The sequence below is a fragment of the Nannospalax galili genome, unplaced genomic scaffold (genome assembly GCF_000622305.1).
Source record: "Nannospalax galili isolate Female #2095 unplaced genomic scaffold, S.galili_v1.0 scaffold2019, whole genome shotgun sequence".
Taxonomy (NCBI): Eukaryota; Metazoa; Chordata; class Mammalia; order Rodentia; family Spalacidae; genus Nannospalax; species Nannospalax galili.
Genome location: NW_008342625.1, coordinates 1,207,477 through 1,219,220, shown reverse-complemented (window position 1 = coordinate 1,219,220; position 11,744 = coordinate 1,207,477). Strand labels below are relative to the sequence as shown.

The following is an 11,744-nucleotide window of genomic DNA, read 5'->3' as shown; positions in this document are numbered from 1 at the left end:
GGAATAGGGCTCAATAAACACTGAATACATGACTGGAGTTCTTTCTCCGTCCTGAGTCCTATCTTGACCTTGGAGAGCCCTAAATATAAGGTGGAGGTTGTCTCTATCGCTCTTGGTCTTAGCCTCGGTTTCCCAAGCTAGAGTAAGGAGCGCAGGCAGGCCCTCACACAGGTCCACAACCACGCACAGCTGCCTGTTTCCCACCCTCAGGGAGGGTAGTGTGGAACCTCGCTGTGTGTCAGTAAGGCGGGCAGACCCGAGTGCCTGTGCTGCCTGCCGCTGTCTTGCTGGGTGACCTTGGACTCTTGGTCTCTTCCTTTCCTGGGTCCTCGGAGGTCACTCCGAGGACCCTTCTGCTGACTTCATCTGAGCACGCCCCCACCCGCCTTCTAGACTAGCTTAGGGCCTCTACCAGCTCCCACTCCAGCTCAGCCCAAGAGGGGTACGCCCCCTCCTCTCTCCGTGTCGCCCCCACTTGCCCCAAAGTTGTCCCCATCCCCTCGCAGCCTGGGCTGATGGCTAGCTCCCCCAACCCTGCCACTGCCTGACTGGGTAGTCCCGACCTTGTTCCTACGCCCCTGTAGGCCTCAGTTTCCCCACCTGTAAGATGGGGAGGCCGCCCCTGCCGCGCGGGCCGGCGGCTCCGGCTCCGCAGTGAGTGGGGAGCGGCGCCGGGAAGGAGCGCTCGGCTGTCACGTGACGCCCCCCTCCCCGAACTGCGGCGGCGGTGGCGGCGAGCGCGTCCCGGCAGAGCTGCTGCTGCCGCCGCGGGCACCGGAGTGCCGAGCCCAGGACGCCCCGACCCAGGCCCGCGGTGAGTGTCCGCGCCGGCTGCGGCCCTGCGCAGGGACCGGGATGTGGGTGGCAGCGGGGACGACGCCCGAGCGGGCTGCGGCTACAGGGTCGGAGGGCGCGGGGAGGGGCGCAGCGGGGCTGGACAGCAGCGGGGCGGGGACCCCGCAGGAACCGGCCAGGCCGCGGGTGGCTCGACTCCCACCCCTGGGTGTCGCGGAGTGCTGTGTGCCCTCACCCTCGAGAGGGGACTGCGGAGAAGTGGGGCGCACGGAGCAGGGGCCCAGCCCAGCATCCCCAGGGGGTGGCGCTTCGCTCCTCCGAGCAGGCAAATGGGGGTCCTGGAAGCCATCGCCTCTGAGCCACCCAGGGCCTTGATGTACTTGCATCTCCAAGTACAGAACGTATTCCCTGCCCTGTCCCTGACCCGCTGCCGAGCTGGGCACACGCGCCACGCAGTCCGGCGCCCCCTCTTCGCCTCCCCTGGTTCCGCGGGATCTGAGAACTGGTGGGAATTCACAGGCAATCACTGTGCCCTGCAGGCCCTTTCGGGGCGGGGGGGGGGGAGCGTTCTGTTGTCCCAACTTGGGGAAGAAACCTTGTTTAGATACACACACACACACACACACACACACACACACACACACACCCCTCACAAGCCCAGGATGTGAGTGACCCCTGTATCCCTCCAATGCTTCACCCCTAAGTCCTTGTCAGGGTCAGCACAGGCCTGGAGATAGGGTCAGGAAGGACATCTGACCCCTTACACGGCATATTGGTATCTCTCCCTGTCCTTCAGTGCCTTCCTTGGCAAAGTCAGAGAGCCAGACCCAGGGTGGCCTGAAGGAGAAGCGGAGACAGACCCCACCAGGTGGGAGGCAGAAGAAAGGCAAAGCGGAAATCGGTGGGCTGCTGCCTTTTCCTCTCCAAGTGAGCGCTGGGTGTGAGGCTCCTCACCAATAGAGGCCACACCTCTTCTTCCCAGGGTGTTTAAGGGAAGAAGTTGGTGTATAGGAGCCCTCATGGGTGTCTAGGTAGGCCCAGAATCCTGAGGGCAGCAGGACCAGGTAGTGGTCAGGCTTCTTGGCACTGGGTGTTCACCCTGCAGCCCGATTCCAGGGCCCCCTGACAGTGGAAGGCGCTGGGCAAGAAATAGGCCTGCCCTTCAGCCTTGCTTGGAAAAAGATTTCAGGTAATGATCAATCCTCAGGTGGTAAGGGCAGAGTACCTTCCCTATCCATCACAGCCTTTCATGGCACAGTCTCCCTGGAACAGATGAGGAAACTGAGGCTCAGAGAGGCTAAGTAAACTGTATGAGGCCCCTGAATTACATGGTGCAGGGTAGAGGGGTCACAGTGGCCTCTACTACTTGTGTGCAGAGGAGGAGGATCTCTGGATGGAGGCGGGATGGATGTGAGAAGGTTTAGAGTCTATACACGCTGTGCTACCCTTTCCCATGGCTATGATGTGCCCTGCCCTGGCTTTTGCCAGCTCCTGTCCTAATTTAGGCAAAGCCCCCTCTCCTCCCCAAGGTACTTTCCTGGCAGGGTTTTGGGAGCTCCCTCTGCTGCTCTACCTGCCACCCCCACCTGCCCCAGGACATGTTAGGGTCCTTCCTCTGGCCTGCTGAGGTGCAGCAGGCCTCCTCTTTGGTTTATGAGTCTCTCTGTCTCAGGACCTCTCCCCCTCCCCGCAACAGGGTCTGCATGGGTTGAAGGTGAGGAGGGAGTCCTGAGAACCTGTCCTCCACTCCTCCCCCTGCCCTGCTGTGAAATTCAGGATGGAGAGGCCCTTAGAGGACTCCTTGGGCAGATCTGTCTTCCATGCCACCTGTCCATCTTTGAAGCCTTTGTCCCAGCTGTCAGAGGCTACTCAGCAGCCACAAATACAGCCAAACAAACACAAACATGGCTTGACTCACAAGTACCCTAAGACCCAGACTTAGGGACACAGACACTCCGCAGTCAAGATGCCTACCCCACCTTGTCTGACCCCATACACAAGAGACACACCACTGACAAAGGCCATTCCTGTGCACACACAGATGAGTGATTGTGAGCAAGAGGTAGAGCTCCTTAAAGCCCTCATCTGGGGGCTTCTCTACCTTAGTGGCCTCTACTGTTCACAGGAAACAAGCACATGCACAAGAACGTGTGGAGGCCTTGTGCCCTTAAAAATGAACCTGGCAGACGTGCTCAGGCGCCCACATGGATGCACACATGCACGTGTGCCTGGCATCAGCTTCCTGCACGTGGGGTGTGACTGCCTCGTCACCCCAGGGGGTGGGAGAGGCCCCTCTGAGCACCCCCTAGCAAAGCCTCACCTTATTCCCTCCCTCTGCTTCCTGTGAACCCATCTAGGATGGAGGAACAGCCTTTGAAACTGCCTTGTGTTTCTCCTTCCTGGACCCTTCTACCCTGCCCCACCCCACACTTGCCTGCAGGGCTGTTGGAGACCCTCTCCCCCGCCTGTCCCTGAAGCTGCCACTCTGAAGGTCTCTCTTGAAACCACCCAGGACCCAGCTCGGGCTCCAAACAGCCCCATTTTCCTTTGCAGCCTTGTTAGATGCCTAGCCAAGTGCTGCTTTCTGCTTTGCCCTCCCAGCAGGGCTGGGGCCAGCTGCTGTGAACCAGGGAAATCCCGGCCGATCTCTGCTCACTTCTTCCCAAGGCAGAATCACTGCCAGGCTATGCCCAGGTGCCCTGGCTGTGCCTCTCAGATATTGGCACCTCTGGGAAGTGCCAGGGTGAGGCCTCCTGGGCAGACAGATGCCAGGTTGGAGGTGGTGAGGGGCTCTGGGGCTCCACCATGCTCACTTGAGGTCCTCACCTCAGGTTAACTAGAGTGCTGATCCTCAGTCTAAGCTGGCTTTGCCTCTGGCTGGGTGCACAGCCTGGCAGATCGTTTCCCTCTCTGGGCCCAGTTCCAGCTCTAGGAAGCAGCTTGGCCCAACTGGGGAATGAGGAAGGTCAGAAGTGTGAGGATGCACCCCCTTCCCAAGGAGAAAGCGAAGTTTGGCTCATCTGGGCAGTGTGGGCAAGGGGGCCCTGGCTGAGGGTTTCCTGCAGGCTGGAAGCTCTAGGTTTACACTAGCTAGCTAGGGGTTGCCAGGCCTGGCACTTCCAAGGCAGCCCCAGAGGAAGGGAACCCAAGAGTAGGGGGTTGCAATCGTAGCTTACGTCTGTGGGCGTTCTCAGCCCTCGAGACAGGCTCTATTTTTAGGTCTTAAGACTGGCACTTGGCAAGCAGTGACTCAGAAAGGAAGAAGGGAGAAGAGGCTAAGGGGTGCTGATAGGGAGGCACCCCAAAACAGAAAGGGTCCCACTAGGATGTTAACCCTTCCTACTAAAAAGCAAGAACCAAAATATCCGATCTGCCTGCTATGTGCCAACACAGACAGACTAAAGCCTGGCTACTTGCTCTGTAAGCATTCGGTGAGCATCTAGTGAGTGCATCTAGATTGGCAGGCACTGGGAACAGAGGTGACCTGGGAGTGGCAGCCTCTGTGGTATGTGTTGCTATGGTTTTCTCCTGTGAGGAGGTAAGATTCAGAGAGGTTTGGCTGCTCTGCCAACATGAGGCTATCCTCCTTTTAGAGGGAGCAGACCTGAGTTACAGTTTTGACTCACCGCTGCATGGCGTAGGACAGGTTCCTCCATCTGCCTGAGCCTGTTTCCCTTATCTGTAAAGAAGGAATCGAAGGGTTTGTTTAAAGGATTAAAAAGCTTAATGTAGTGTGTAGCTCAGGGGAACGGTGCCTGCCTAGCGTGTGTGAGGCCCTTAAAGAACAAGGAGTTAGAAAGAATCAAAGTCCAAGTTGGGCATAGTGGCACACACCTGTAATCCTAGCATTCAGAAGGTGGTCAGGAGGATATTGAGTTCAAGGCCAGCCTGGACTACATACAGAAACATACCTCAATCAATCAATCAATCAATCAATTAATCAATCAAACAAAAAAAAAATACTGGGTGTGGTGGTATAGGTCTTGAATCCTAGCTCTCTAGGAGGCTGGAACAGGGGACTGAAAGTTCAAGGCCTGTCTGAGGTACAGAATGAGTTCAAGTGCATTCTGGGCAACTTAGTGAGATCCTGTCTCAAAATAAAAAGTAAGACGGTTGGGGTGTGGCACAGTGGGGGAGCGCTTGCCAAGCTTTTACTGGGGCTCAGTCTCCAGTAGTGCGAATGAAGAACTACCATGAGCCAAACCATCCAAGTCCAGTATCCGCTGCATGACTGAACAAACTGTCTCTCCTCTCTGTGCCTCATGATCCTCCACAAAGCAGAAGTTATGAGCTCTGATTTGCTTTCTGCCTGTGAGTATGGGGCACAGTGGTTGGCAGCTGCCTTGGGAAACATAGGGCTATCCTCAGAGGAAAACGTGGAACTACACAAAAGGAAAACAAATGCCTGCAAAATCAGGAGAAAAATCTTTTTTAAAAATTTTAAAACTTTCTTTCCTCTCCTCTTCTCTCTCTCTGTCTCAAATTTTATTATTTATTTATTTATTTATTTTAGTGTGTGTGTATGTATGTATGTATGTATGTATGTATGTATGTATGTATATATGGGAGAGTGAGAGCTACAGTGTAACTGTGGAAGTCAGAAGACAACTTACAGGAAGGAGTCAGTTCTCTCCCCCTACTATGTGAGTCCTGGGGATCAAACTCAGGTTGTCAGACTTGCTGGCAAGTCCCTTTATCCACTGAGCCATCTCAACAGCTTCCCTCCACACCGTTTTAAAAATGATACTCTTTTTTTTTTTTTCCTTTTGAGACAGGAACTTGCTTTATAGACCAGGCTGGCCTCGAACTCACAGAGATCACCTGCCCCTGCCTCCCAAGGGCTGAGATTAAAAGTGTGCACCACGCCTGGCATGATACATTATTTTTTGTCTTTTTGAAACAGGGTCTCCCTGTAGCCCCAGCTGTCCTGGAACTCACTATGTAGACCAGGCTGGCCTTGAACTCACAGAGATCCTCCTGCCTCTGCCTTCCAAGTGCTGGGATTACAGGCGTGCGCCACTATGCCTGACTTTTATTTATTATTTTTATTTTATGTGTATGAGTGTATTGCCTGCATGTGGGTAAGTGCACCCGTGTTGTGCAATGCCCGCGGAGGACAGACGAAGCTGTCAGATCTCCTGGTACTGGAGTTATGGACAGTTGTTAGTTGCCATGTGGGTGCTGGGATTCAAACCCAGGTCTTCTGCAAAACAAACAAACAAACAAACAAAAAAAAAAACAGTGTTCTTAACCGCTGAGCCATCTCTCCAGCCCCATGATACTCTTTTTTTTAAAAAATTTTATTATTTTTATTTTTGTGTATGAGTGCATTGCTTGCAGGTGGGTAAGTACACTCATGTCCTGAAATGCCAGGGGAGGTCAGAAGAGGGAGTCAGATTCCCCTGGAACTGGAGTTATGGACAGTTGTTAGCCACCATGTGGGTGCTGGGAATTGAACCCGGGTCCTTTGCAAGAGCAGCCAGTGCTCTTAATCCTTGAGTCATCTCTCTAGCCCTCTTCCCCTGCTCTTTTTTAGATGTGTGTAGGGATGAGTAAAACCTGCTTGATATGGCCTTAAATGCTAGCTTGCATTTCCCAAAGAGTCACCGGAATGCCATCTGGGCCTTCTGCACACTGCCCTTGGTTACTGCCCAGGTGCAGTAGCCAGGAAAGAGGAAGCAGCCTGGTACAGCTCTCCATCTGGCTGGGCTGGGTCAGTATGGCCCATCTCTGTCTTCCTAGGTCTCTTCTCCCCTGAGTGTAGAAGAGAGGACTGCAGCATCTTCCATCCCTGGATCAGGTGAGGGGGTGAAGGCACCAGCCCAGCAGACAACGAGGTAGTTAGAAGTGCAGGGAGCAAGGCTGCCATCTGTACAGAAAGTCGCTCAGGACCTTGTGTCCTCTGGCCCTGCCCCACTAGCCGGGGACAGTGTCCCAGCTTCTGAGCCTACCAGTAGGTCTGTCACATAGGCGAAGCTGTGTGACTATCTCAGCAACAGGACTCCAGGAGTTGAGATGGTGGCTGCACTGTGTGAGCCCCGAGTGCAGGGTCTCTAGGGGCTTTGAGGTATTTCTGCACCTGCTGGTTCCCTGGGCATCCCTGGGGATTTGGAGCTTCTGGCTAAGTGCACTGGGGACAGCGAGTGAGGATCAGACAGGTGAGCCACCTCCCCAGGCCACAGGAGACACAGGTGGGCAGAGGGAAAGGTGGCGGCAAGGTTGGGGGTTTCAGCCCTCAGCCTGGCTCCTAACTCTGATCTGAATCTCAGGGGCAGAAGTCCCTGTCCCAGCTCAGAGGAGAGCCCTGTGCAAGGCCTTCTTGAGTCAGGACCCCAGAGGCAGGTGGAAATAACTGGTGGAGGTGACCTCAAAAGATTCCCCTGCTGGGTGGCCCGGGACTAGAGCCTTAGGGACATTTCTAATGTCCTCAAGTGGACTGAACCACTGGCCACAGGAACTGCTTGGGATGAGGCTGGGTTGGTGGTTGGCAAACCTTTTGCCCTGCCACCCTTTCTGTGACCCTGAAAACCCACAGAGAGGCCACCCTCCACCCTGGTAATCTGAGGCAAGCCCTTGTGCCAGCCTTGGCAGTAGGCTAAGGAGGCATAGGGCTCCAGCCTTGCCTGTTCACACCTGTCTCCCATATCACAACCTTTCTTCTAAGCTCCAAGTCCCCCAAGGAATAAAGTTAGGTGGAGGACTGAGACCTTAGGACTGAGACATCACCTGTACCTGCCACAAAGTCCACAGCTGGAGAGGTGTAGGCAATTGCAGCCCCCTAAGGACAGAGACCTGAAACCTGCCCTACACATTGGCTCCAACCCCACACCATCCCATATCACAAGATGGGAACTACACGGCTGCCTTGAGGATACTGGGATGATACTGGTGGAAAAGGACTAGGAGGATACAAGCTGAGAAACAGAGCCCAGTTGGTGCATTAACTGAGCACTTACAGTGTGCCGGACTCTGTGCTAAGCACTTTTCATGAACCTGTTTCATTGAATTCTCAGAAACTGTTAGCAGCCATAAGGGGTAAAACAGCCTCCTGAAGTCACCCAGAGGGCTGAGATTTGAAGTAAGGCTATGTGTCTCCACTGTTAGCCACTGTAGTGTGCAGAGGAAGAGGGAGGGCTAGTCTCTAGGAAAGAGGTTCTAGTAAGGCTGCCCTGTCCATGGGAGCTAGGCTGCCCCAGGACAGGGGCTTTCCTCATCAGCTCTGTCCATCAGCCTGTCAGTGTCAGCCTGGAGAGGGGGAGTTGGGGAAGGAGAGTCTCGCTGGCCCTCCAAGAACCGCCCCCCATTATTGCCCTGTCCCTTTGTGAACCTCTCAGAACCCCAGGGTCAAAGTACATGATGCCTCCAGCGGCTTAGTGGGTACAGGGGAAGAGACAGACCTGCCTTGGGACCCAGAATCAAGGCCAGCTCTGTACCTCCAAGGCCCAGTTTCCTCATGGGGTGAGATAAGAACTACCAGGAGGTCTACAAGCCTCAAAGGCACTGGTATACAGAGGCAATCCAGCTGGGAAACAGGGTGAATTGCTCCACCTGGTGAGATCATCATTATCTGTAAAACCAGGGCCTTGGACCAGCTCGTGTCCATGGGCTTCTCTGTAGCTCTCAGGCTAAGGGTGTCTTGGAGTACCAGGCTGGATGTTCCTGAAGACAGAGGGTCCAGGAGAAGGAGAGCAGGAGGGTACCTCTTCCTCTTCATCTGCTGACACAGTCCAGTCTGGGGTGTGGGCCCCAGGGATAGGGAGGTGGGACTAGAAGCTTCAAGGCCAGGTCCTGCACGTGTAAGGACAGTTCCAGATCCTGCCCCTCCCTAGGAGGCATCTCAGCCTGCCGTGCCCATGAGACTGGGCTGCCTTGGAAACCAGAGCAAGAAGAGCCCTTGGAGAGCCCTCATTATAGGCTGGGAAACAGTTCCAGAGTGGATAGGGACCTGTCCCAAGTTACTCTGTGAACCAGTGTGGAGCTTGGCATCAGTCTCCTGATGTAGTCCATGGCTATATCAGGATGTGTGTGGTAATCATATTGGAGACACTTCCCCCCCTTTTTTTTGGTCTTTTTGAGACAGGGTCTCCCTGTAGCCCCAACTGGCCTAGAACTCACTATGTAGACCAGGCTGGCCTTGAACTCACAGAGATCTGCCTGCCTCTGCCTCCCAAGTGCTAGGATTAAAGGCGTGTGCCACCATGCCCGGCTGACACTTCCCATTTTTACCCATTTGGATATTTAGGGGTGGGGGGGTCTCACTATCTAGAGCAAAATCTGGCCTCAAACTCATGGCAATTCTCCTGTCTCAGCCTCCCAAGTGCTGGTATTACAGGCCTGAACCACTGTGCCCCTTGCCTTTCCCTCCCTTCCTTCCTTCCCTTTTTCTTTTTTTCCTCTCTTCCTTCCTTCCTTTCTTCCTTTCTCTCTCCCCTTCTCTCCCTCCCTCCCTCTCTTCCTTCATTTCTTTCTTCCTCTCTTTCTCTCCCCCTCCCTCCCTCCCTTCCTTCCTTCCTTCCTTTCTTTTTTTTTTTTTTTTTTTTGAGACAGGATCTTGCTATATAGTCCAGGCTGGCCTAAAACTCCTAATCCTCTTGCCTCAGCCTCCCAAGTGCTGGGATTATAGGCACGCATTCAAGTGCAGGTTGGTCTGACTTCCAGCTCATGCTGGCACCATTCCCTATGTGTGTGCTTTCTGTTCATAGCACCTAGGACATCATTCATTCATTTGTTCATTCATTGAACACTTACAGAGTGCTTAGTATGGTGAGACCATGGGCTGGTGGGGGCTGAGGGCCAGGAATTAGGACATCATTCATTCATTTGTTCATTCATTGAACACTTACAGAGTGCTTAGTATGGTGAGACCATGGGCTGGTGGGGGCTGAGGGCCAGGAATTAGGACATCATTCATTCATTTGTTCATTCATTGAACACTTACAGAGTGCTTAGTATGGTGAGACCATGGGCTGGTGGGGGCTGAGGGCCAGGAATTAGGACATCATTCATTCATTTGTTCATTCATTGAACACTTACAGAGTGCTTAGTATGGTGAGACCATGGGCTGGTGGGGGCTGAGGGCCAGGAATTAGGACATCATTCATTCATTTGTTACACTTATAGAGTGCTTAGTATGCTCAGACCATGGGCTGGTGGGGGCTGAGGGCCAGGAATTAGGACATCATTCATTCATTTGTTCATTCATTGAACACTTACAGAGTGCTTAGTATGGTGAGACCATGGGCTGGTGGGGGCTGAGGGCCAGGAATTAGGACATCATTCATTCATTTGTTCATTCATTGAACACTTACAGAGTGCTTAGTATGGTGAGACCATGGGCTGGTGGGGGCTGAGGGCCAGGAATTAGGACATCATTCATTCATTTGTTCATTCATTGAACACTTACAGAGTGCTTAGTATGGTGAGACCATGGGCTGGTGGGGGCTGAGGGCCAGGAATTAGGACATCATTCATTCATTTGTTCATTCATTGAACACTTACAGAGTGCTTAGTATGGTGAGACCATGGGCTGGTGGGGGCTGAGGGCCAGGAATTAGGACATCATTCATTCATTTGTTCATTCATTGAACACTTACAGAGTGCTTAGTATGGTGAGACCATGGGCTGGTGGGGGCTGAGGGCCAGGAATTAGGACATCATTCATTCATTTGTTCATTCATTGAACACTTACAGAGTGCTTAGTATGGTGAGACCATGGGCTGGTGGGGGCTGAGGGCCAGGAATTAGGCAGTGAAGCACAGGATCTGCATATACCCCTCCCTCCACTCTATGCCCTACTCATAATGGCTGCTTCTCTCCTGTCTTCAGCCTGCTACAGACTGGCTTTTGCACCCTGTTGAGTGCCCATGCTGTACCCAATCTCCCCTTAAGAGAAATGGGGCAGGACCCAGCAGGTGCATCTGCTACCATTGGTATTAATAACCACCCCACACAAGTCTTTTGTGAGCACAAGGCATCGCCTTTGCCTTGGCTACCACTCAGAATTAGCCTGCAAGTGAAGAGTCAGTGTGCCCCATCTTCCAGTCATGGGAGCTGGACCTTTGCTCTGTGCCGCTCTGCCCTTACCCAGAATGGACTCTGCCCTGCCCCGTGCCCAGGCTTTGTGCCCATTGTATGTGATTGTGTTTGTAGAAAGCTATGCCTGGAAGGCACAAGCAGCATCTGTCTGCCAAGAAGCATGGATCTATTAAGCACCTACCGTGTGTCTTGTGAGGCTGAAGCTTCATAAATGGTGAGATCATGTTCCTTGGTGAGGGATGTGGGGCTCGAGCACCACCCACTCCAGCCTCTGAGGATCAGAGCAGAGCAACTTGGGGGGCTGTTAGACAAGCTGCCTCCTTGGCAGCCATGCTCCTGAGAGTGACTCAGAGCCAAGTGAAGACCTCAGAAGGTCTTTATAGCAATTCCATCTCCACTGACCGTTGGTCAGGTCCCTCAGCCCCTAGGGCGCCTGAGTTTCCTAATCTGTGGAATGCGGAAGACAGTCTGACCTTGCTGGGTGGTGATCCTGGGCTGAAGTGTAAGTGACGGGGACTGAGCTATTAGGAACATCAAAAGAGCTCTCACCAGCCTTAGTTTCCCCATCAGCTATGGCAGACACACAATTCTTGCATGATCAGACTACCGGGGTTGTTGTGGGGATCACAGAGACCCCAGGGTGTGTGGGTGCATTTCCCTGATTCTTTGCAGAGGAACGAACGGGGCTGCAGGAGAAAGGCAGAAGGAACACAGTGGGCGGCGAAGCAGGTGGCACCATTGTGGGCGCAGGTGTGCCATTGTGGCCAGGAGAGGCGCGGCGGTTGGTACCTGGGAGAAGGGCGATGACAGACTGGTGGGGGTGGGGGCGCCTCCGCATAAAGGGAGGAGGTAGAGTGTGGCGCGGCAGGGTCGCGGGATGGGAGAGGTCGGCTCAGGGTCCCCACTTTTCCGGC

The 11,744-nt window shown here is 53.9% G+C and overlaps 1 protein-coding gene across 3 annotated transcripts in view; it reads left to right on the top strand.

The window, feature by feature from the left end:
* Positions 1 to 708: 708 nt before the first annotated feature.
* The window catches only part of Rap1gap (RAP1 GTPase activating protein), a 66,743-nt gene continuing 55,707 nt past the window's right edge, over positions 709 to 11,744 (top strand). For 2 of the 3 annotated variants that reach the window (XR_607457.1, XR_607456.1), the window contains exon 1: positions 709 to 814. The gene's annotated coding sequence lies outside the window, so the exon portion shown is untranslated. The remainder of the gene's footprint in view (positions 815 to 11,744) is intronic. The other variant, XM_008838629.2, reaches the window with a different exon arrangement.